General features: G+C 34.5%; 1 long non-coding RNA gene across 1 annotated transcript; it reads left to right on the forward strand.

Moving 5' to 3' along the window:
* The first annotated feature begins 4,594 nt into the window (after nt 1-4,594).
* LOC141278946 (uncharacterized) lies at nt 4,595-26,561 on the forward strand. The gene is made up of 3 exons (XR_012332433.1): nt 4,595-4,700; nt 19,244-19,347; nt 26,510-26,561. It is a non-coding gene; the product is annotated as an uncharacterized lncRNA (long non-coding RNA).
* Nucleotides 26,562-27,703: the final 1,142 nt, after the last annotated feature.

Raw genomic sequence — 27,703 nt, forward strand, 5'->3', positions numbered from 1 at the left:
CCATTGACCAGAATTCATTACACTTTTTTTTTTTAAAGTGGAGTGCTTTCTATGTATTTGTATGTTCACATCTTTCAGAGGAAAATATATGACATATATTATTTTTACCATGATGTGCAGAAGTTCCTTAGAAGATGTATTTATAGCTTATACTCACACATTTATTTCTATTTATCCAAAAGATTGAAACTACACTTTCTTGGTCCTTTCTTTGGTTTCCTGTTAAAACATATAATTAGGCAGATTTTTTAATGTACCTAATAGCCCTGGGGAGATTAGGCAGTGATCTTTTTGAAACTAAAAATATTGGTAGGAAGTGGTTCTCTTCTTTTTTTCCCCCAAGTTCAATAGCTTAGCTATTTGTTTCCTGTTTCCAACAGTCAAGGTAATTAGAACATAATAACTCTTTACTCGGAAGATGACATCTGAAAGTTGAAAGTATTTGCTGGACAAAACTTGACACAGAGGGATGGGGCAGGGCTCACCACCTTAGAGGGAGAAAGTTCTGCTACTAGAATGTCACTCCCTTCAGATTATATTTTCCTGAAAAGACTCTAAAGTCCAGGAGGTAAAGTGACATCTGTACTGTTTCTTTATGGAAAGATCACTTTTTCATTGTAGAGGAAACATTTCTAAAAGCTCCAGGAAGAGCCAGAATATGCAGGAAACCTGGTTACCACTTGAAATATCTTTCTTTCTAGACAGAGCACACATACAGTGATGTGCACACATCTGAAAGATATATCTGTGTAACCACCACTGAGATAAAAATATTTCTCACCCCTGAAGGCTCTTAACCTCTCCCTGTCATCACCCCACCCAAGAGAGCCCCATCCTGGTTTCTGTCCTCCAGAATGGTTTTGCCTGTCCCTGGATTTCACGTAAATGGAGCCATGCAGTATACACCTTTTTGTCTGGTCTCTTTCTCTCAAGGTTATATGTCCGATCCATCCATGTTGCCCTGGCTAGTTGGCCTCTGGTATATTCATTGCAGTGTAGTTTTCCTTTGTGTGTATATACCACCCTTGATCTGTTCTACCTTTTATGGATGTTTGTGTATGTCCCAGGTCTTAGGAAGAAAGCTGCTGGGAACATTCTCCTCCACATCTATGGGTGATGGGAACACTCTGGTTCATGTCTTTGGGTGAACGTAAGCACTTGTTTTCCTTGGGTAAGAGTGGAATTCCTGGGGCATCCAGTATGTGCTGCTTTGGTAGATTCTGCCAAACCACTTTCCAGTGAGGTTGTATCAACCAGCTCTGCCACCAGGAGCCCGTTGAACACTTTTTGAACATCAATAAGGGGTGCAATCTCACCATTGAACACAAAGTCTCAACTGCTCCCAAAAAGAGTCACTATGTTTGGGCAGCAGGAGAGGGAGGAAAAAATAATTCAAAAACTGAAAACTACTCCCAGAGAAGGAGCTGGCCCCAGCTTCACAGGCTGTATCCAGGGTCTGATGGATCCCCATTTCCCACCCACTCTGGTCAGGGAGGGCGGGCCAGCGGCGCTGCTTGGGCAGCTCACAGCCTTAGGGCTTTTGGCCATGTGCATGGCCAGGGCTCTCCCAGGACAAACAGGCTTTCTGGGGTCGGGCTGCCTCTAGCACCATCCAGCCCAGTTCATTGCCTCGAAGACTGACATTTGTGTGACTTGCCTACTTGATCCAGTAAGTCACCTGAGCCTTTCTCATTTGGGCCAGATTCCATATGTTCTCTTTTTCCAAAAATCTTTCTAATTATTGACCAAAAAGTAAATAGTGGGACTACTTAAGGAAGACTGCCACCCTCAATGGCCACCAGTCCCCCAACTCACAGTGGCCCTGTTGCCCTCTCTGGGTCCTGCCTGCCCTGGGGACAACACCATATCCTCTCCACTTTACTCAGACCCTCGTGGGGCCCAGAAGGAGGTCTTTAGTCTCTGGGCTCTAACTAGGCCAGAATCCCAAGGGAAATAGGAATCCAAAATGCCACTCCCAAGCAATTTTAGAAATAAAGGAGACAGAGGTTGATACAAGACCATCGTCCTTACCGACAACTTCTCTGAACAGCCACCATGATATCATTTTTAAAACTTAATATTCCTGCTGCTCCCTCTCCAAATTGAAAATCCTCCAACAATAGGATCTGTGTGGGTTGCCAAAGAGTGAATCTAGAGGGCCTCTGACTGGCAGAGGCCAGAGCCTCTAGGTCAAGGCGCTCTGCCCACCTCATGCCCCACTTCCATTGCTCCATTTGCGGAATTTCTCCTACGTTTCCCCTAGAGCTTCTGCTCCTTCCTCTAGACTCTAGTTTGTTTGGTTGAAATCTCTGCTGGGAGTTTCACATGGGCCAGGATGTTCAGCAGGCCCTTGGTCTTTAAAGTTTCATTTGCAACTCAAATGTTTGGGTGCATAGTGGTTCCTAGTTTTGTGGTAGCATAAAGTTGAACCCCGGGCCCTGGAAGCTTATGTGCTTAGTATACGCTTAGCTAGTGAGGGAGCCCAGCTGTCTGTTCACCTTTGCATGAAGGGGCATCTTCAGCTGCCTAGGCAGAGATCCCTGACCCCAACAGTCTACCCACCTGTGGCAGAGTTGAGCTGGGTTAAGCATGAGAAGAATTTAAGGAGAATTCATGGGCTTAAGTATTTTCCTTCTTTCACTCTCTTTTCCCCTTTTCATCAGGAGACTGTTTTGAAAGTTTTGCCCTCCTCTCACCCTCCTCCTGTTGGTGACCAACAAGGAGAGATGGAGAGGCCCAGCTACAAGTGAAGGGTTGTACTGGAGCCAAATGGACTCGCAGCCCTGCAGATTGGTCCCAGGATCTGACAGTTAGCTGGGGAGATCATGCAGGTGAAGAGGTATTAAGACATGACCCCAGATTCTTGGATACGCCTCCCTTTAAGAAGCAGAGCTTATTTCCCCTCCACTTAAGTGTGGGTTGGACTTCATGCCTCCATTTTCACAAATAGAAGAAAGCAGAAGTGATGGTGTGTGACTCCATGACTAGGTCCTAAAAGGCACTGTAGTATCCTGCTTGTTTCTTTTTTTCTCTCTGTCTCTCCCTCTCCTCTCCTCTCCTCTCCTCTCCTCTCTAGCCTAACTCAAAATCCAAGATGACAAAGATATACTCCAAAGTTTTCTTCTAAGGGCTTTATAGTTTTAGCTCTAACAAATAGGAATGTGATTCATTTTTATTTAATTCTTATGTATGATATGGGATAGAGGTCCATCTTCATTCTTTTGCACTTGGAAATCCAATTGTATTGGCACCATTTTTTGGAGATAAAAACCCAAAAATACCTATTACCATGACTACCCTGTTTTGATTATTGTGGCTATGTAATAAGCTTTGTAATCAGGACTGTAACTCCTCGGACTTTGTGTTTCTTTTTAAAAATTATTTTCTAGTCTTCTCGGTAAAGAGCATTTCTGGAAAAAGAAAAGCCAACTGACATTGCACAGACTAAGTTGAATCTATAGGTCAATTTGGAGAGTAATATCTTCACAGTATTGCCTTCTGATTCATGCCTTCCTTGTTTTTGGAGGAATGGATCTTTAATTTCTTTTAGCACTTGTTTTGTAGTTATTAGTATTCAAGTTTTGCAATTCATCTATTAATTTTATTCCTAGTATTTCATTCTTTGTAATATTATTGTACATTATTATTCACATTTCATTTACGGAGTATTTATTGCTACCTTATATAAATACAATTGATTTTATTGACTTTTATCCTATAACTTTTGTAAACTAGTCTATAGTATTTAGTGTTTTCCTTAGGATTTGCTATATAGAATATCATGTCTTCTGTGAATAGAGATTGTTTTCTTCTTTTCTATTTTGAGTGTCTCATATGTTTTTGTGTGTGTGTGTGTGTCTAATTGCTCTGGATAGATCCTCCAGTGAATGCTGGATGAAAGTAGAGAGTAGACATCCATGGATTTTTCCTGATCTTAAGAGGGAAACATTCTTTCACCATTAATGATGATACTAGATTGTTTTCTTAGATGCCTTTTAAAATGTTGATGATTTTTCTTATATTTCTAGTGTTTTAACTGTTTCTTTTCTTTCCATGAAAGCTTTTTGGATCTTGTCAAATGCTATTTCTTCTTAGATATATAACCAATCATGGGTTTCTTGTACTCTATTCTATTAACATAGTGTATTAAATGAATTGATTTTCTGATGTTTAAACAACTTTGCATACCTGGTATAAACCCTACTTCGTCATGATGTATAATTTTTATTATATGTTGATGGATTACATTTGCTAGTATGTTGCTAAGGACATTAGTGTGTTCATATTCATAAGAGATATTGGTCTATACCCCTCATTTCTTCTGCATCTTTTTCTGATTTTGGTAGTGGGGTAATATGGGCCTCATAGAATGAGTTGGGGACTGCTTGTGCCTATTCTGTTTTATGGAAGGATTTGTGAAGGATTACCATTAATTATGTTTTAAATGGTAGAATTCACCTGTGAAGCCATCTAGACCCGGGTTTTTTTTTAATATTTAAATTTACTAATTCATTCTTTGTAAATATTATAAATTTAATCAGATTTACTATATCTACCTGTCTTGTGAAACGGAAGCTTTGTCCTTTCTTTCACAGCTGCCTGAATTACAGCTTCTAAAACTCAAGAGCTAAGGAGGGGGTGAGAATGCTAATGTCCTACTCCTCCTGGGATAAAAATATAGTCCTAGATTTGGAGCTGGGGTAAGTGGGAACCCCATCTTCTTGGTCATATCCACCCAGAGTAGAGCTTCCATCACACTGAGATGGGAGTCAACATGAGAAATAGTTCGTAGCTCAAATGCCACAGATTCTCATTACCCTTACTGAGAGTTAGTAGATTTTCTTGAATAAACATTTCTCCATATACTGCATGCCTTTAGAAAACTTTCCACAGACTTTAAATAGTTGGTGGTTTTGTCATATAATATTACGAGCTAAATGGTTGTTTCACTGGGGAGAAGTTCTGCTGAGCTCTTCTTATCACCATTCTGAAATCCTGCTCTATAACCATTTTTAAAGTCAGAGTATTGTAACATATTAAATTAGGCATATTTCAGAAAATATCAATGAACGTTTCCAGTATGACTCTTTAGAATAATATGGATATTTCTTTATTTCTTTAAAGACCTGTGTATGTGTGAGTGAGTTTAAGATCGTTGGTATTAGAATGCCATTAATTCTAGTTGAAATGTAAACCTATAAAGGAAAGGTTATGTCATGCCTCAATACATTTACTTCCTCTACTGAAAAACTTAATAGAATATTCTTTAAGCATGAATTCCCATTTACAATAATTTTACATAATCAAATTATGATGTTTAAACACTAAAAATATAATGCCAATCAGCATAACAATTAAAACAGTATGTAGAATCCAAAAACTTAATGTTCTAAATGATTACGAAGTGCATAAATTAAAATTCTAAAATCTACATAAATTTATAAAAAAATTTAAGTTATAAATTTAAATCTTCAAGTGATATTAAAAAATCTAAGATAAAGATCATATTGTAGTACACTTAGGTTTTAAATTTAAACTTAGAATTTTCTATATAGTATTACATTCACAAAAAAAATAACTATCCTTCTATTAAAAAGAACAGCAAAAAAATAAAATTATTTTTATAGTCTATATTTTCAAATACTAAAGCAGGCTTATATGTGCAAATAGGTAATAATAAACACAGACATTTTCTAATATTAGATACAGTGGTCTTAAAATTAACTCATATAAGACCTTATCTCATGTTCAAAATACTGAGTGAATGTAGACTATCTGGATAAGAAATTGGAGTAAATACCATTACACATATTTTTGAAATTTAAGCTCATATCCTGTATTGACAAAAAATAATTGCTATGCAAACAATAAATCACTATGAAAATAATAAAATTACAAGTAATACATGTGGCATAATTTTTCTCTAACAGAAGACATGTCCCAATGATTCATGGACTATTATATTTTAAATATTTCATATACAACCACCTCCCTTCCCCACCCATTACAAGCCTATTTTTAAATTTATACTTGAAATAAGGATACTGGTTTGGATCATTGAGCACCTAGGGTTTGTATATTACTATTTAACACCTCAGCCACAGTGAGTGACACATTTTTGAGTATCTCAAATTCTCCAACTCTTATAGAACCAACATCTTTGGTGGTCTGTTCTGCTTGTTAACTCACTGGAAAGAGTTTTATCCCTTTGGAGTTTCATAAGGACACGTATTCCCCTGAGTATTTGAGGGAGCTGTATTCTTGGAATCATCTAATAGCCCCACAAAACAATTTGCCTTGGTCTTAGATTGACATCAAGAGCCCAATTTATACCTAAAAAAGAAGAATCCAACAGTCACACAAAAGTTGTAATCAACTTTGCTGGAGCTGTAGGAATATTTTCTCTGGGTGTTTTTGTGACACATAAATTCTTGCATCTTAATAATTCTAGTGCAAGGAATTTTTGTTAATGTATTCATTGCTTACAAAAATGTATTATTATTGGCAAGATTAATGTATAGGATAAGTTTACATCATTTTTAAAATTGGTTGTACTATCAATAGCTTGACAACTGGATTTATATTTAAGTTGATGATTTTATCTATTAAATCCTAGACTTTGAAAAGTTATTATTATTGGTGAAATGAACAATATAGACTAATTGAAAAGTATGTAAACTTAAATCAGTAAAGAGGAAAAGTATGACCAAATTGATAATTTTAAAATGTATATGACATATAGATGAATATAGTTGCAATGGTCTTGGCCAAAAGTTGGATACTTTGTACAGTAAGTTACTTTTTTTTAAAAAACATATTTATTGGAGTATAATTGCTTTACAATGGTGTGTTAGTTTCTGCTTTATAACAAAGTTAATCAGCTATACACATACATACATCTCCGTATCTCCTCCCTCTTGCGTCTCCCTCCCACCCTCCCTATCCCACCCCTCTAGAGGGTCACAAAGCACCCAGCTGATCTCCCTGTGCTATGCTGCTGCTTCCCACTAGCTATCTATTTTACATTTGGTAGTATATATAAGTCCATGCCACTCTCTCACTCCGTCCCAGCTTACCCTTCCCCCTCCCTGTGTCCTCAAGTCCATTCTCTATGTCTGCATTTACTTTTGATGAGGACTTTTGATTTTGCAAATTAATGCTACACGAAGTGTTCTTCTAAAGGCATTGCAGGGTACAAGGCATAATTTGGCTAATTGTAATTTTTCAAACTGTTCATCAGTCTAGCAGATCTCCAACAATTACCTCTCAGAGACTGTTTGGATTGGAGATTTCTTGGGCCTATGCCCCCTGCTCTTCCTATGGAAAAGTCTCTCCTAAATTCAGCTGAAATGAGACAATCAAGTACAAAAGAAAAATACATGAAAAATGTCTTTATACATACAGAAATCATCGAACCATTGTCAATGAGCCTAACAGGTCATATGGGTTATGCCCTAAGGAAGTTTTTGTCATTTATAAATGTTTGTAAAAATTGCAAAAGAAGAATGTGCACTAGAAATTGTAGTACCCCCCCCAAAAAATGGTAAAATGTTTATCATGTAGCCTTTTATGGTAAAATTTGATAACCAATGATATAGATAAGCAATAGTAATAGCAAAGCATGTGGCAAAAGAATAAGCAGGTTAATGTAAACATATTTACTAGATTTTGTTTCCAAAACAAAGTGTCTAATGACCGTATATAAAAAACAAAGTTTAGTTATTACCAAATATTACATCTTCAAACCAAAAATCATCTCACTTAATACAAAAACTTAGGCCTGATTACCTTATGCTAATAACCAAGTCAAATTATTTACTACATAGTACACCTTAAAACCAAAAGTTCTAATTACTTTATACAAATATCGTTGCCTAATTATATTACACAATGACATAGGTCTAAAGACACCATACAGAGACCTATTTTGTTAGCAGTACTATGCTTAACAAACTAAATTCGACAAAAGCTATGTCACACTACTAATGCTTAGATCATTGTTGAATACAAATCACCTGGTGGCAAAGTGAAAGAAAAAAATGGCATTTAAGCTCAAGAGACTTAGTGAGTGCACATCTTGGCACAAGGAAGCTTTAGAAGGCTGCCAACAAAGAGTGTTTCATACAGTGTATAGATATATAATTGATTTATAGCTGGACTGGAAAAGTTCTGGAGATTTTTAGATGTCTGGGTTTTGGGGATTTTTTTTTTTTAACTTTTGGGCATAGTAAGGGCACTGGGATTCATGATGTGATGCTTAAAATCAGAACTCCACAGATGATAACCTCCAAAAACAATTATTTTGAAATCCAGTTTAATATTTTTGGTAGCTTGAGATTTAGGTGTCTAAGAAAGCTTTGCCTAAATCAAGGTCACTAAACTTCATGCCTTGGGTTCCTTCTAATTTTATAGCTTTACCCCTTACAGTTAGGTCTTTGATCCAGTTTTTAAAATTAGGTACAGTTGATTTATAATATTGTGTTAGATTCAAGTGTACAGCAAAGTTATATGTCCTTTATATATGTAAATATTCTTGTATTCAATTCTTTTCCATTATAGGTTATTATAAGATATTGAATATACTTCCTCATGCTCTACAGTAAATCCTTATTGTTTATCTATTTTATATATGGTAGTGTGTATCTGTTAATCTCATACTCTTAATTTATTCCTCCCCCCCTTTCCTCTTTGGTAACCATAAATTTGTTTTTTATGTCTGTGAGTTTTTTCTGTTTTGTAAATAAGTTCATTTTATCATTTTTCGATTCCACACAAAAATTTTTAATATATAAAATAAAATTATGTATATATAATTTTCTTTCTCTGACTTACTTCACTTCGTATGATAATCTCTAGGTCCATCCATGTTGCTGCAAATGGCATTATTTGATTCCTTTTTATGACTAATATTCCATTGTATCTATCTATATATATATATATCACATCTTCTTATCTATTGATTAACGTTTAGGTTGCTTCCATGTCTTGGCTATTGTAAATAGTGCTGCTATAAACATTGGGACACATGTACCTTTTCAAATTAGAGTTTTTGTCTTTTCCAGATATATGCCTAGGAGTGGGATTTCTGGATCATATGGTAACTATTTTTAGTTTTCTTAAGGAACTTTCCATACTGGTGTCCAGAGTGGCTGCACCAAATTATATTCACACCAACAGTGTAGGAGGGCTCCCTTTTCTCCACATCCTCTCCAGCAATTATCATTTGTAGACTTTCTGATGATGGCCATTCTGACTGGTGTGAGGTGATACCTCATTGTAGTTTTGATTGGCATTCCTTCAATAATTAGTGTTGTTCAGTGTTTTTTCTTGTGCCTATTGACCATCTGTATGTCTTCTTTGGAGAAATGTCTCTTCAGGTCTTCTGCCCGTTTTTTGATAGGGTTTATTTATTTTTTTCATATTGAGTTGTATCATTATGAGCAGTTTGTGTATTTTGGAAATTAACCCCTTGTCAGTCTCTTGGTTTGCAAATATATTCTCATATTCTATAGGTTTCCTTTTTGGTTTTTTGTTGGTTTTTCTTGTTTGTTTTTTGCGTTACACGGGCCTCTCACTGTTGTGGCCTCTCCCGTTGTGGAGCACAGACTCCGGACATGCAGGCCCAGTGGCCACAGCCCACGGGCCCAGCTGCTCCGTGGCATGTGGGATCCTCCCGGACTGGGGCATGAACCCACGCCCCCTGCATCGGCAGGCGGACTCCCAACCGCTGCACCACCAGGGAAGCCCTCCTTTTTATTTTTTAATTTCTATCCTATTTTTTTCTCTCTGAGCTTTATTATTTCTTTTCTTCTTCTAATATTAGGCTTTGTTCTCCTCTTTTCTAATTCTTTTAGGTGGTAGATTAGGTTGTTTATTTGGGATTTTTCTTATTTTTTTGAGGAAGGCTTATATCCCTATAAATTTACTGCTTAGAATTGATTTTGCTGCATCCCATAGATTTTGTGTGGTTGTGTTTTCATTGTCATTTGTCTTGAGGTATTTTTAAAATTTCCTCTTTGATTTCATGTTGACCCATTGGTTTTTTGTAGCATGTTGTTTAGTCTCCATGTAATCATTTTTTTAAATTTCTCTTCCTGTGGTTGATTTCTGGTTTCATGCCATAGTGGTCGGAAAAAATGCTTGAAAAAATTTCTATCCTCTTAAATTTGTTGAGGATTGTTTTGTGTCCTAGAATATGATCTATCCTAGAGAATGTTCCATTTGCACTTGAAAAGAATGTCTATTCTGCTTTTTTTGTTTAATTAGTGTCCTGTAGATATCAATTAAATCTAACTGTTCTATTGTGTCATTCAGAATCTCCATTGCCTTATTGATTTTCTGTCTGGAAGAACTGTCCATTGATGTCTGTGGGGGGTTATTGTATTCCTGTCCATTTCTCCCTTTATGTATGCTAGTATTTGTTTTATGTATTTAGGTACTCCTATATTTGGAGCATATATGTTAATGAGTGTGATATCCTCTTCTTGTATTGATCCTTTTATCATTATATAGTGTCCTTCTTTGTCTTTCTTTATGGCCTTTGTTTTAAAGTCTATTTTATCTATATGAGTATTGCTACCCTGACTTTTTTGTCATTTCCATTTGCATGAAATATCTTTTTCCATCCCCTCACTTTTAATATATATGTGTCTTTCACCTTAAAGTGGGTCTCCTGTAGGCAGCATATTGTAAGTTCTTGTTTTATTATCCAATCTGTGACTATGTCTTTTGATTGGAGCATTTATTCCATTGACATTTAAAGTAATTATTGATAAGTATGTATTTATTGCCATTTTACTCCTCATTTTCTAGTTGATTTTGTAGTTTTTTGTTGCTCCTTTCTTCTCCTTTTTGTTTTTCCTTCTGTGGTTTGATGATTTTCTTCTGTATTATACTTGAGTTCCTTTCTTTTGGTTTATTGTGGATCTATTGTATGTTTTTGATTTGTGGATACTCTGATTTTCAAGTATATTACCCATAAGTGTGTTGACTTGCTTTAGGCTGGTAGTCATATAAACTCAAACACATTCTAAAAGATATACATTTTCTTACTCCCCTCCCCACATTTTGTGATTTTGATGTCCTATTTTATATTCATGTTTATCTTTTTGCTGTTCATTGTAGTTATAATTGCTTTCACAGAATTTTATGATTGTTTCTTAATCTATGTACTGGCTTATTTAAGTGATCTTCAGTCCTTGTATATATGTACCTTTCCTATTGTGATTTTCCCTTTCCTATAGATTCTTCTTCTTTTCTATTTAGTGAAGACCTTTCAATATTTACTTTAGGAGAAGTTTAGTATTGCTGTACTCTTTTAGTTTTTGCTTGTCTGAGAAATTCTTTATCTCTTCTTCTATTCTAAATGATGATCTTGTAAGTAGAGTATCCTAGGTTGCAGGTTTTTCCATTTCAGAACTTTGCAGACCATAGGGGGTGGCAAGATATATTCACTGTTTCTGTAAAGAAATCAGCTGATAGCCTCATGGGGGTTCCCTTGTAACTGACTCTGTTTTTCTCTTGCTGCCTTTAGAATTCTTCCTCTATCTTTAATTTTTGTCATTTTAATTATGATATGCCTTGGCATAGGTCTGTTTGGGTTCATCTTGTTTGGGACCTTCTGTGCATTCTGTACGTGGATATTTGTTTCCTTTTAGGTTTGGAAAGTCTTCAGCCATAATTTCTTCAAATACATTTTTTTATCCTCTTTTCTTTTTATTCTCCTTATGGGATTCCTATTATGCATAGGTCGGCAATCTTTATATTATTCCATATATCTTGTATGTTGCTTTCATTTATTAAATTTGTATTTCTGTCCTGATTTTGTGATTTCCATTATTCTCTCTTCCAGATTACTTATTTGTTCTACGTTATTTAGTTTGCTATTTATTGCCTTTGGCTTGGTTTTCATCTTGGCCATTTAGTTGTCTAATTTTGATTGACTCCTCTTTATAATTTTTAGTTCTTCCTTACTATAATCTGTCTTTCTATCAATAGTCTTTCTTAATTCTTTCAAAAATTTTATTACCTTCTTTTTGAACTTGGGGTCTGGTATACTGGAGAAGTCTGTTTCTGTTTTTTCTTTCAGGGGAGTTCTCTAGTTCTTTTAATCGGGAGTAGTTCCTCTGCCTTTTCATTTTACTTATGTTTCTCTGACTCTATGAATGTAGGAGAAACAGTTGTCTGATGTGGTCTTGAGGGGATATTTTTATGTGGGAACAACATTGTATAGACTCTACGAGTCCAAAATTTTTGGTGAGAGGGCTGTTTTTGGTATGGATGCTTACTACGTCTTTCCTCGGGGTAGGCTAGCCCTTGTCCCCTTGATAGGGTGTGTGTTTGGTGTTGTGGTGTGCAGAGCCTGTATATTGGGCAGGGCCTCCTCTTTGCTCTGTGGTTGTCACAATCCTGTCAGGGACAGGGTCTGCTCTCCAGTTGTTGTAGAAGCCCCCATATCCTGTTCTAAGCTGCAGTGAGTTAATGCTTCATCTGGGAAATTTGCCACTGTGTGTTCTTGCCCAGGAGCTGTCAACCAGAAGTGCAAATCTGTGATGCCACTTCTACCCAGTTTGTGTGTCCACAAAGATCACCGTGGCTCACACAGCCTTTTGGGGCTGCCTCCATTTTGGGAGCAGTGGTAATCGTCTCAGAAGTCCCTTAGGTATGCATATGCAATAACAAAGGCACTGGCATGAAAACATGCCAAAGCTACACCCCTGGAATAAGCTCAGGTTTCAGCCCTGCTTTTCCATGTGTGCACCCACAAATTTAGCAAAACCCATAGTGGGCAGAGGTGCACACTGCTGTGAGCATGCTGATAATGAGGCTGCTGTTGAGGATCCACAGCCCTACCTTCCTGTGTTGACAATGGGGCTGCCATGACAGACCCATACTCTGTCCCATCCCCAGTTGTGACCTGGGCCACACTCCAGGCCTTTTGAGCTGTCTCTGTGCAGCCAAACTGAGCTCTCTCTCCAGGTCTGTCTGTTAAAGCTTGAGTTTCAGCACTCACTTGATGCATACACCAGCAGGCATATGTCTAGGGCTGGGAAGAGTGGCCACATGGCCAGAATCATCTGTATTGGTCTCTTTCCACCCTTCAGGGCTGTACACCAGCTTCCACACTCTCTTCTTGAGCCTATGAAGCTCCCTATCTGTCCCAGAAGACCTCCCAGCCAGTGAAGGATGTTCTCAAGTTGAAGGAATATTTCCTCTTTCAAGATACCTCTCAGGGGTGCATGTCCTGTCCATCTTCCTCTTCTTCTTCCTTTTCCCTTCATCCTACGCAGTTATATGGGGATCATTCTTGCAGCTTTGGTTGTATGAGGTTTTCTACATGTTTTCAGTAGGTATTTGGTGGGAATTTTTTCACATGTAGATGTATTTTTGATGTATTTGTGGGAGGAGGTGAGCTTCATGTCCCTCTACTCTGCCATCGTGATCTCCTCTCCTCCCAAAGAGAATTTTTTTTAAATGATCGTTTTCAACTGACCTAACTGGCTAGATATTCTGGCTTGGTTACATGACCAAAATGACATGAAAATTGTGCCAGAAATTTCTGCTCTGATCTCTTCCAAAAACTAAAATTCTACAGGCAGATATCAGAGATTCAATTTGTAAATATAGGACAGTTCATATATTTATGAGGACCCTGGGGAGCTTGCTTGTGGGCTGTTTCTAGGACCCCCAATGTTTTCCTGCACTCTACTTATTTTGAAGTGCAAAATCCTCTGCCTTCAAATAAAAGGCTTCTGTGAGTATGTCTTGTGAGTCTTATGAGTCCTTTCAATGATCCAAACTTGGTTGTCTTTGCAAAATTTCAATACCACTTCCAGAATTCTCAAAAGATATTGAGATCATAGTTTAATATTTTAAATGAAAAGATAAAGCAGACTTTATAACTTACTATTATAAGTCATGTTCTTGCTATATACAGTTGTATGCAGCTCAATCACAGTATTCCAACCAGTGCAGACTGCTGATTTTTAGTTTTTTGGTAAGCATGTAGATCAGTGAGTGGTAGACTTTTAGAGGTAGAATTAAGTTGGCATTATTTGGTATTCTAAGGTGTGCTTATTGGAGTGTATACTTTCTTGATTGGCTGACTTCCAGAAATAGGAGGATGACATTGATTTATGTTCACTGACACAATTAGCCTTTCAGTGTGTGTGTGTGTGTGTGTGTGTGTGTGTGTGTGTGTGTGTGTGTATACACATATAAATTAGACCACTACCAGGAGACCAGAGACCTAATTCTTAACCCACCGTTAGCTAGCAGGTTCAGATACCACCCTGAGAATTTTTCCACATTTATAAAAATTTATAAAAATGGCATCAGGACTAAATAAGTTCTAATTTCCCTGTAAGATTTAACACAAATTAATCCTAAAATCAATAGAACTGAAGACACAGTCAGAATCTGGACCAAAATGTATTATAACTTTAAAAATAAGGGGATATGTTTATGGGAACATATGTTTATGTATGACTGATTCACTTTGTTAAAAGCAGAAACTAACACACCATTGTAAAGCAATTATACCCCAATAAGGATGTTAAAAAAAAAAATGGGAAATTTCAAATTTATAATTAAGGAAGAAGGGAAGAAAGAAAGAAAGAGAAAACAGAATTAAAAGAAGAAACAAGGAAATAAAGAAAGAAGATGATTTATTTGCCCAGATGCTACAGGGGAAAAAATGAAAAGGAAGCACACAAAAGTGAGCTATAATGGATTACTCAAAGGTTATCTGTTTTTATACTATTAAAAATATCTTCAACCAGCTAACTCTGTAGAATTAGCTGCTCAAAATAAGCCCTGGAATCAGCTTAGTGCTGTGCTTAATACATTTAATACATTTTCCACATGAAAAAAAAAAACCTCTTTGAATCTGCATTCTTAAACAATATGGTTGTTAGAATGTAACAGCCATATTGATCTAAAGAGAATGATTGCTATTACATTTCATATTAAATTTTATATAGGAATACAATTCTCAATATTCCATTTTAACAAAGGGCTTTCTCCCTCCTTCCACCACCCTGCAATATCTCTCTCTCTCTCTATCTCTCTTTCTATCTCTCTGTCTCTTCCCCTAGCATACTTCTTGAGGACTGTTTCTGGGAAGTTTATATAAAGCAAACATTTCTTTGAATCTTGAACAGAGTATTATACAAGAAAGAAAATAAGTACTGAACAGTTTATATAGTTTATTTTATGCCATTACTATGACATACTAACCAGCTTTTAGATTCATTGATCTTTTCTATAGCTTTCTTCATCTCTATTTCATTTATTTCTGCTCTTATCTTTATGATTTCTTTCCTTCTACTAACTTTGAATTTTGTTTGTTCTTCTTTCCCTAGTTGTTTTAGGTGAAAGGTTAGGTTGTTTATTTGAGATTTTTCTTGTTTCCTGAGGTGAACTTTTCTTGCTATAAACTTCCCTCTTAGAACTGCTTCTGCTGCATCCATTAGGTTTTGGATCATTGTGCTTTTGTTTTCCTTTGTCTCTGGGTATTTTTAAATTTCCTTCTTGATTTCTTCAGTGATCCACTGGATATTAGTAGCATATTGTTTAGCCTCCATTTGTTTGTGTTTTTTTAGTTTTCTTTTTTTTTTTTCTTGTAGTTGATTTATAATCTCATAGCATTGTGGAGAGAAAAGATACTTCATATGATTTCATTTCTTTTTTTAATTTACCAAAGCTCACTTTGTAGCCCAGCATGTGATCAATACTGAAGAATGTTCCATGTGAACTTGAGAAGAATGTGTATTCTGCTGCTTTTGGATAGAAAGCTCTATAAGATTCAGTTAAGTCCATCTGATCTAATGTGTCATTTAAGGCCTGTGTTTCCTTATTGATTTTCTGTCTAGATGATCTGTCCATTGATAAAAGTGGGGTTTTAAATAATTCCACACTGTTATTGTGTTACTGTTGATTTTTCCTTTTATGGCTGTTAGTTTTTGCCTTATATATTGAGGTGCTCTTATGTTGGCTGTATATATATTTACAAGTGTTGTATCTTTTCCTTGGATTGATCCCTTGATCATTATGTAGTGTCCATCTTTGTCTCTTGTAACAGTCTTCGTTTTTAAGTCTACTTTGTCTGATATGAGTATTGCTACTCCAGCTGTCTTTTGATTCCCATTTGTATGGAATATCTTTTTCCATCCTCTCACTTGCAGTCTGTATGTGTCCCTAGATCTGAAGTGGGTCTCTTGTAGACAGCATATATATGGGTGTTGTTTTTGTATCCATTCAGCCAGTCTGTGTCTTTTGGTTGGAGCATTTAATCTGTTTACATTTAAGTTAATTATCAATATGTGTGTTCTTATTACCATTTCAGTAATTGTTTTGGACTTGTTATTGTAGATCTTCTTTTCTTCCCTTCCTCTTTTGTTCTCTTCTCTTGTGATTTGATGACTAACTTTAATGTTGTGTTTGGATTGCTTTTTCTTTTTGGTATGTGCATCTATTATAGATTTTTGATTTGTAGTTACCATGATGTTTTGATATAGTAGTCTATGTAAAAACAAGATTTTTTAAGTTGCTAGTCTTTTCATTTCAAATGGATTTCCAATATCCTGCCTTTGTCCCCTCCTCTTCTCAAGATTGCTGGCTTTAATATCATATTTGTGTGTGGATGATTTCCTACCTTTAGTGTAGGTTTGCCTTTACTGGTGAGCTTTTCCGTCATAATTTTCCTGTTTCTAGTTGTGGCTTTTTCTTTTCTGCTTTAAGAATTTCCTTTACCATTTGTTGAAAATCTGGTCTCGTGTTGCTGAATTTCACATAACTTTTGTGTGAAATCTTTAGGGTTTCTATATATAATATCATGTCATTTGCATATAATGACAATTTTACCCTTCTCTTCCAATTTGGATATCTTTTACTTCTTTTCCTTTTTCTTTTCTGATTGATGTGACTAGGACTTCTAATACTACGTTGAATAGAAATTGTGATAGTGGGCTATTTGTCTTGTTCCAGCTCTTAGTAGGAAGGCTTTCAGATTTTCACGATTGAGTATTATATTGGCTGTGGGTTTATCATAAATAGATTTTATTATGTTGAGGTATGTTCCCTCTATACACACTTTGGTAAGAGTTTTTATCATGCATGGATGTTGAATTTTGGCAAATGCTTTTTCTTCATCTATTGAGATGATCATGTGGTTTTTGTTTTTTCTTTTGTTGATGTGGTGTATCACATTGTTTGATTTGCATATGTTGAACCATCCTTGTGAACTTTGGATGAATCTCACTTGGTCATGGCATATGATCTTTTTTATGTGTTGTTGGATTTGGTTTGCTATATTTTATTGAGAATTTTTGCATCTATACTTATCAAAGATATTGGCTTGTTATTTTCTTTTTTGGTTGTGGCTTTGTCTAGTTTTTGTATTGGGGTGATGGTGGCTTCATTGAATATCCTTTGGAGTGTTCCCTCCTCTTCAATATTTTGGAAGAATTTGAGAAGGATCAGTATAAGTTCTCCTTTGTATGTTTGGTAGAATTCACCTGTGAAGCCATCTGATCTCGTATTTTTGTTTGTAGGGAGTTTTAAAATTATAGCTTCTACTTCACTCTTAGTATCCATTCCTTCAAATTATCTATTTCTTCTGATTCAATTTTGGTAGGCTGTATGTTTCTAGAAACTTGTCCTTTTCTCTTAGATTGTCGAATTTTTGACATATAATTGTTCATGGTATTCCCTTATGGTGTGCATGTCTGTGTGTGTGTGTTTTGTATTTGTGCAATATCAACAATTTATCTGTCTCATTTCTACTGCCTGGAAATTTATCCATACAATATTTAGAGAGCACCTGTTAAAGACTCTGTCCTATCTCTTCTGTATGGTCCTCAATAGAAAAAAGCTATAATAACTTTGGCTGGAATATGAGGTTCATTGTAAAAATAAAACCATAGAAATTAAAAAATATATATAAATATAGAATATATACATTAAGATTTCTATTTTATAAGTAAATCAATATAATTGAATTCTTATTTGTCTATATGAAAAATACCCAAAATATTGTTTAAGGTATATAATTTGCATTTTTCTAAAATTTTTGAAATGACTACACTTCACTTTTTATATTTAGAAAAAATCAGTATCAATGACAAGTGAATATAATAATTTTAAGTTACCTTACTTTTAAATAGTTAAGAATTCAGTAGTCTCTGACAAAAAGAAGTGTAACTTCAAAGAAGCCTTTCTATATATTTAGGATATATTTAGGATATATATATATATATATATATATATATGTAACATAGCATATGCTTATTATCTGAGTTTTAGCTAATTAAAAAAATATATAAAGATCCCTGTGAAATGGTTTTGTTTCTCAGATAGATAGATAGATATGGATAGGCAAATAGATATTTGGGAAATAATCATTATTATTTATTTGGAATGTATATGTCAAAAGACACACTGCTTTATCTTAATTATGGTGATTCAGAAAATTATCCAAAAACATTTTATAGTTATTTATTAGTGTATTTACAAATAATGTATAGATGTTTCTAAAGAAAAAGTAACATAGATTTACTAGAGAAAACTGGGAATAGACTGAGAAAATGTTTTATTGTTGAAAGAGTTACATTTATTAAAATCTCTCCCCCCTTCCTGCCTCCCTCTCTCCCTCCCTTCCTTTCTTCCTTCATTCCTTCCTCTCCCCCTCCCTCCCTCCTTCCCTCCTCTTTTCTTTTTAGTTGTTTTCCATCTCTCTCCCCATGTCTGCAAGTAAATTAATACCCAAGAAAAGCCACTAGAGTATGATTTGGAAAATTATGTCAGAGAGAACAAATGCCTTCTAAATGGCACTCTAATGGCCCCAAAGAGTTAATGAACCTGATATTCTCCATGAACCAGATTCATTTTAAAGACACCCTTTCACAGATGAGGTGTGTGGCTAATTATATTTGCACATTTGGCTAGCTGCTTAGTCACGCAAAATGATCGATATTTTGTGCCATGAATCACCACCGTCTTGCCATATGGACATAACTTTCTGAGTATCTATCTTTTCAAGATTTTATGACAATAGTATCTTATCATTGCTAAAATATGATTACTTTTGGTAAAATTGTTTCCCTGTATTAAATGTGCTAGGAGTTATCATTTTAAAAAGATTTTAAATGAAGGTAACTGTTTAAAAATTTCTCTTTTAATGCTATACTTTTTGAAATGAAGTTAAACAACATAATTGCCCTACTTTTTACATGGCAACCTCCAGCAGGAACTTCATGCAGAGTACAGCGAAGGATTGGAGGGATATTCATGAACGAGAAATCAATGGAGGACAAGATGACTCACATTTTTCCCCAAAGTATAATGCAGGTATGAGGTAATTTTTATAATAATACTGTGTCAAGTTCTGTTTGATAGGCAAAATGATCTGAACAGGATTAACAGTACATTCATATTACATTTTGAAATAGAGAATTTTTATGTCTGATGCTGACTTTAGTGGCAAAATTTAACATTCACTTAGTTAACTTGTTAGATTTCACATAAACTGATACTGTGACCATTAACATTACACCAGCATATAGAAAATATGTAGGATAATTGATTATATCATTTAATTGAAACCAGGGCTATTTATAAAACCCAAAAGGTGAAAATCTAAGTCTAAATTAGTGGTGTCTTGGGCAGATAATATAATGAACAAGACGCATTGTTATTACTTATTATTATCAGAAAAGTAGTGTGCAAAAATCAGAATTATTGTAAAATTTCTAAGAAATTTTTTGCATATTCCATAGATATTTATAGGTCCATGAGATCTTAAAGACACTCATGCTGAAGATGAGAGCTGTTCTTTTTTTTTAATGCAAGGATAGTTAATTTAAAATGTTGTGTTAGTTTCAAGTGTACAGTAAAGTGATTCAGTTATACATGATATATATATATATTTCAGATTCTTTTCATTATAGCTAGTAACAAGATATTGAATATAGTTCCCTGTGCTATACAGTAGATCCTTGTTATTTATCAATAATAGTGTGTATCTGTGAATCCCAAACTCCTAATTTATCCCTTCCCCCTCCACTTTCCCCTTTGGAAACCATGAATTTGTTTTCTATATATGTGAGTCTGTTTCTGTTTGGTAAATAAGTTCATTTGTATCATTTTTTTTAGATTCAATATATAAGTGATATCATATGATATTTATCTTTCTCTGACTGACTTCACTTAGTATGATAATCTCTAGGACCATCCATGTTGCTGCAAATGGCAATATTTCATTATTTTTATGGCTGAGTAATATTCCATTTTATACACACACACACACACACACACACACACACACACTCACACACCACCACCACCACAACCACCACCACTTCTTTTTCCATTAATCTGTTGATGGATACTTAGGTTGCTTCCATGTCTTGGCTATTGTAAATAGTGTTGCTTTGGACATTGGGGTCCATGTATCTTTTCAAATTAGAGGTTTTTTCTTTGTGGATATATACCTAGGAGTGGGATTGCTGGATCATATGGTAACTCTACTTTTAGTGTTTTAAGGAACCTTCCTTACTGGTTTCCATAGTGGCTGTACCGGTTTACATTCCCACCAACAGTGTAGGAGGGTTCCCTTTTTTCCACACCCTCTCCAGCATTTATTATTTGTAAACTTTTTGTTGATGGACATTCTGACTGGTGTGAGGTGATACCACATTAATTTTGATCTGTGTTTCTCTAATAATTAGTGATGTGGAGCATCTTTTCATGTGCTGTTGGCCATCCATATATCTTGTTTTTGGAGAAATGTCTACCTAGGTCTTCTGCCTACTTTTTAAATTTGGTTATGTGGGGTTTTTGTTTGGTTGGTTTTTGGTTTTGGTTTTGATATTGAGCTGTATGAGCTGTTTGTTTATTTTGGAAATCAAGCCCATGTCAGTCACATTGTTTGCAAATATTTTCTCTGAATCCATAAGTTGTATTTTTGTTTTATGGTTTCTTTTGCTGTGCAAAAGCTTAAAAGTTTGATTAGATCCCATTTGTTTATTTTTGCTTTTATTTATCTTGCCTTGGAAGCTGAAATAAGAAAGTCTTGCTACAATTTATGTCAGGGAATATTTTGTCTATTACTGATCTAGGAGTTTTATGGTGTCCCAGCTTATATTTAAAATTTTAAGGCATTTTGAGTTTATTTTTGTGTGTGGTGTGGGGGTGTGTCCTAACTTCATTGATTTACATGCAGCTGCCCAGATTTCCCAATACCACTTGCTAAAGAGACTGTCTTTTCTCCAGTCTCCTTTGTTGAAGATTAATTGACTGTAGGTATGTATGGGTTTATTTCTATGCTCTGTATTCCGTTCCATTGATTTATATGTCTGTTTTTGTGCCAGTACCATACTGTTTCGATTACTGTAGCTTTGTAGTATTGTCTGACATCTGGGAGGGTTATGCCCCCAGCTTTGTTCTTTTTCCTCAGGATTGCTTGGCAATTCTTGTTTTTTTATTGTTCCATATAAAGTTTAGGATTATTTGTTCTAGCTCTAAAATGTCATGGGTAATTTGATAGGGATTGCATTAAATCTATAGATTGCTTTGGGTAGTTTGGCCATTTTAACAATATTAATTCTTCCAGTCCAAGAGCATGGGATATTTTTCCATTCATTTGAATCATCTTCAGTTTTATCAATGTTTTAGAGTTCTCAGAGTATAGCTCTCAGTCTTTCACCTCCTTTGTCAGGTTTATTCCTAGGTATTTTTCCTTTTTACACAATTTTAAATGGGATTTAAAAAATTTTTCTATTCTGATATTTCATTATTAGTGAGAATAAATTCAACAATTTTCTGCATGTTAATTCTATTTTTTTAAAAACCTGTGGCTGTCTTAAAAATTTTTTAGTTTAATAACAGATTATCAGATAATTTGATGTTTATGGAAAAATAAAATTTGTTACACTTGGAAAATATCCCTAAATTTCTTATTTGAGTTTGTGTGCATTCTTCACACATATATGTGTGTTTACAATTGCATATTTATGTGCCATTTAGGACTCTTGAGGTTTGAACGGACAGACTTTTTGAAGTATAAGGGAATATACTGACTTAATTAAATTTAAAAAAATTAGTGGAGGTCTTGTATTAAGTATGGTTTAATTCCAAAGCTTAAACAATACCATATGGCTTGGCTTTCTTTCCATCTCTAGGATCAGCTTTCTACTGCTTTCAGTCCAAGGCTCCTAGTCTCACATGAACCTTATTTTGATGGTACCCAGCAGAAAACACAGAATGGTATCTATGTGTCTCCTTCTAAACAAGCAAATAAAAATATTCCCTTTCCTTGGTAAGATAAGATTCCCTATCTGTTCTCATAGCCAGAAGGATGTGATTCTTGACTTTGGCAAGCCTGAGTTGGGCTGATTATTCCTAAACTCAGGGATGAAGCCAATTATCCCGATTGTATAGGTAATAAGTGAGAGAGTGAACAATTCTTCAGAAGAAAATTGACATACTATTTCCAAAAATACAGTGAATGCATGTTGAAGTGGCAAATAACATTTCCACTCTTAATCATAACATAATACGGATACTGTATAAGTTGCACCCCAATCTAGACCCCTTCTCACCAGATAATTGATGGAACCATTTGACAGGTTGTGGACACTGACATCTGTTCTTTCTTTTTCCTCTTCTTTGATATGCTGGTCCTCTTCTGTCTACCTATTCTTTCCTATAGAGTATTGATGGTTGATGTCTGCTGCTTTTTAATATATTATCATTTGTTTAATTATTTGTTGGTCAGGAATGACCCATTAATCATAGAAAATTGTTACTCTGTCTGCAATGGTTCAACTTTCAGAAGACAAATGTATGCAATTCTGAAATTTTATGTGGCCTCACTTTTTAACATAGTGCCTTCTGACTGGGTTGAATCTTCATTTTTATACATCTGTTGTTGGATTAGTTCTTATTGTTCTTTGTTTTTGTTTTAAATAACCCTGATTTTTGGACAAGAGGAAATCATAGAGGCTAAATTACTCCTGAGAAATTAATGCCATTACATTAAGAAAAGATGGCAGGGAGGGAGGGAAAGAGAGAGAAAGGGAGGGATAAATGAAGGACTAATAACTAAAATAAACCAAATAAAAATACTCTTCCTGTTCTCCTCAACTTCATGGAGTAGGTAAGAAGAAATATTTGTCTTTAAAGTCTGTAAGGATGCCAAACAATAATAAACTTTCTTTCATATTTGAGTATCTTATGGGCCTGGAACAGATTGTGTTGTTTTACACAATTACATTTTTGTTTGATTTTTTAAAATATAAATTTACTTTGGTACAACAATAAATTAATATGGTTATATTTCACATAAAATAATCTAGAATATGAAAACCCAAAATTATCAAAGACAGGGGATCATCACACCCCATCTTGAGTTCAGAATTAGAACTTTTATTTACAAAATATTTACATTACATTTTATCATTCAAACATTTAAGTTAATATAAAGTGAAGAAAGTAAGCCTTTTGCATTGATGTGAAACAACTCTAATATGTAAAACAAAGATATGTGTTCCATGAACCAGGACTTAGAAAAATACTTGCATGTTGATAAAATGAAAAACCACACCTTCAACCATTTTTGCATGCCTAGATAGTTAGAAATATAGTTTGCCAATATAATAACAAATTTTTAAATTTACTATATACAAGATTTTATACTAAGCCTTCTATGGACATAAATCCATTAAACCATTTAAACCCTTTTTTTTTAAATGAAGAAACCAAGCTAGATGATTTAAGCCAGGTGTCCATTTAAAAAATTTTTTTTGATTTATTTTTGGCTGTGTTGGGTCTTCATTGCTGCATGCAGGCTTTCTCTAGTTGCAGCGAGTGGGGGCTAATCTTTGTTGTGGTACACAGGCTTCTCATTGCAGTGGCTTCTCTTGTTGCAGAGAGTGGGCTCTAGGTCTGTGGGCTTCAGTAGTTGTAGCATGCAGGCTCAGTAGTTGTGGCTTGGGCTCTAGAGCGCAGGCTCAGTAGTTCTGGCACATGGGCTTAGTTGTTCCACGGCATGTGGGATCTTCCCAGACCAAGGTTCGAACCTGTGTCCCCTGCATTGGCTGGAGGATTCTTAACCACTGTGCCACCAGGGAAGCCCCCAGGTGTCCATTTTAAAGGTATCAGAAATCAGAGCAAAGTGAAGCTCTGACATCTAAGCATTCTCTTAACAAATATAATTATCATTTTATGAATAATTTATTAATTATAAATATTTATACTCTTTTATACTAAGGGAAAGTTGCTAATAAAGTCAGTATTAGTGAAAATTATTTATAGTAATATGATTTTCATTCTTGTCTAACAATTCTTAATAATTATTCTAAATAATGTTTATTAAAAGATTGAAAACATCCACATAAATGAAAGCCAATAATCTATATAGCAAAATATATTTCTGGTTTATAACCATATTATATACCTTGTGTAAAATAAAAAAATTATTTATTGTTTTCACAAAGGCTGTGATAACAAAATAAATGACCATGTTGAAGAATGTAAGACATGAATCTGCTTTTCTCACTTTTGATAATTCAACTGTGTTGTTCAAAGGTTTATTCTGGAAGTTTGGGACTATTCAAATAGATAATTGAGTTTTGGGGTACTCTAGTGATAGATGGAATTGGTGTTAATTAAAGTAATTGCCTGGGGCCTTTTCAGTGCTCTCTTAAAGAAAATAACATCCACCCAAAGCAGCCATTACCAAAAATTTTTTCTAATATCCTCTTCTAAAATATAGAAAATAAACTATTTTTCTCTATAAAAATGATTCACAAGTCCTCTTCTTCATTTTTAAGTATGCTATAATATGAACTATCTCCAGAAAAAGCTTAAATAAGATTTGAGTGGACCATCTGAAATTAGGGAGCATTAAGACTTTAAGTTACAGTTCCAAGAAGCATTGTATTTTTATCTAATTTTGGAAATTTTGGAGTTTAGCCTTAACATTCAGTTATATTTAAACACATTATTTTAAATAATAAAATAGATTTCCATCTAAAAACAATTCAATGTTCTATATTAGGAAGATCAAAAAGGCTGATAAAGGAGTATGTATACAATGCATACTTGTGATTCACTGATGGATAATGTAAGTTTTCTATCAAATATTTTTAATATTTACTGGAGATGAATTCTAGCTAATTAGATTTAAAATCATCACACATAACAAAACAAAATGTTTATAGCTAAGTCATTCCTTAAGTCATACCCAGAAGAGTTTGCCAATAGTGACTGATGCCTGGGTTCCTGGAGAGGCTCTATCCAGGCTGTTAAGGATTTGTTTCAGTTCTATAAACTACTCCTTCAGTAAACTTTTTTCCTTTAAATGATCTAGTTGTCTACATTTCCTGACACAAATGAATCTTAACTGATATGCTTCTTTATGTCTTGTAAACTTTGAGATTATATTTTTTCTGAAATATTCAGTTTTACCCTGCTCCATTTGGATCAACTATACTATGTATTCATATTTTCTACTGGAAAAAAATAGTTCAGTGGTTAATATTTTTGCATGTATCATACTTATTTATTCATATTAAAACTTGTTTTTGGTTAAGTCAAGTAATACCATTACAAATATCACTATAACATGTACGGTTAACCAAACATCTATAACAAAGTATACTAATGATAATGAAACAAAACTAAAACTAACTAATAAATATAAAGCAAGACAGGGAATATTGCTAATATTTTATAACTTTATATGTAGAATAATTTATAGAAATATCAGATCGTTATGGTGTACATCTGAAACTAATATATTGTAAGTGTACTTCAATAAAAATAAATAAAAATTTTTAAAAATAAAGGAAAAATGACCACAGTTGAAAACCATAACCATGTCATAACCAGAAAACCATGAATAACCAATGAGAAGTATATTTCCAAAAAGGTCACCCACAATTGAAACTTGTGCTTCATATAGAAGAAGCTTTGCAGCTTAGCCAGCCATTGTTTGGCATGTATATTATCTATTAGACTACTGAGTAGAGGTTTCCAGGAAATTATGGATAAGTTAATATTTTATGAACACTAAATGTTGGTTTAATTACTCATTTGGTTACAGGGAATTACATCTTAGTCATCACAAACATGAAACTCTGAGATTGTATTTCATTTTTCATTAGGAACAGAAAAGAGGAATATTTTGAGAATTTTTATGATTAAGAAGACTCCACAAGGCTCTGCTGACAATTCTTGAAATAATAATGCCTTAGTTATACATTTAATTCTAAGTTTGGTCATTTTTTCTTTGTCTGTGGTTGATTTCTAGTTTCATGTGTTGTGGTCACAAAAGATGCTTGAAATAATTTCTAAACTCTTAAATTTGTTGAGACTTGTTTTGTGCCCAAGTATGTGGTTAATCTTAGAGAATTTTCCATGTGCAGTTGAAAAGAATGCATTCTGCTTATTTTGAATGTAATGTCCTAAAGATATCAATTAAGTCTAACTGTTCTCTTGTATCATTTAGGATCACTGTTGCCTTATTGATTTTCTTTCTCAAAGACATGTCCATTGATGTGAGTGGCTTGTTAAAATCTCTTTCTATTATTGTATTCTTATCAGTTTCTCCCTTTATGTCTGTTAGTACTCGTTTTATGTATTTGGGTGCTCTTATATTGGGTGCATATATGTTGACAAGTGTAATATTCTCTCCTTGTATTGATCCTTTTTCATTATACAGTGTCCTTCTTTATCTTTTTTATAGCCTTTGTTTTAAGGTCTATTTTGTCTAATGTGAGTATCACAACCCCTGCTTTCTTGTATTTCTGTTAGCATGAAATATTTTTTTCCATCCCCTCACTTTCAATCAATGCGTGTCCTTTGCCCTAAAGTGGGTCTCTTGTAGGCAGCGTATTGTAGGCTCTTTTTTTTTTTTATCCAATCTGCCACTCTGTGTCTTTTGATTGGAGCATTTATTCCATTGGTATTTAAGGTAATTATTAACAGGTATGTAATTATTGCCATTTTAAACTTTGTTTTCCTGTTGATTTTATATTTATTCTTTGTACCTTTTTCCTTTGTGGCTTGATGAATTTTCTTTTGCATTATGCTTGTTTTCTCTTCTTTTTGTTTTTTCTTATAACCTATTGTATGTTTTCGATTTGTGGTTATCCTCTTTTAAGTATGTTAACCCCTTCCTATATCTATTTGCTTTAGACTGGTAGTCATATAAGCTCAAACACATTCTAGGGGGGAAAAAAATCTACATTTTCTTATTCTCCTTCCCTACATTTCATGATTTTCATGGCCACTTTTTCATGTTCATCCTTTTGCTGTTCATTGTGGTTATCATCTCTTTCACAGAAATTTTTTGATTTTTTAAAATAATCTGTGTACTGTCTTATTTAAGTGATTTACTTTCCAGTTGTGATCTTCTCTTTCCTATAGATCCTTACCTCTTTTCTATTTATAGAAGACCTCTCAATATTTCCTTTAGGATAGTTTAGTATTGCTGTATTCTTTTAGTTTTTGCTTATCTCAAAAATTCTTAATCTCTCCTATTTGAAATGATAATCTTGCTGGGTAGAGTATCCTAGGTTGCAAATTTTTCCCTTTCAAGACTTTCAGTATATCCCACCACTTGCTTCTTGCCCACAACGTTTCTGTAATCAGCTGATAGCGTTATGGGGGTTCCCTTGTAATTAACTCTGTTTTTCTCCTG

Source organism: Tursiops truncatus, chromosome 1 (genome assembly GCF_011762595.2).
Source record: "Tursiops truncatus isolate mTurTru1 chromosome 1, mTurTru1.mat.Y, whole genome shotgun sequence".
NCBI classification, from domain to species: domain Eukaryota; kingdom Metazoa; phylum Chordata; class Mammalia; order Artiodactyla; family Delphinidae; genus Tursiops; species Tursiops truncatus.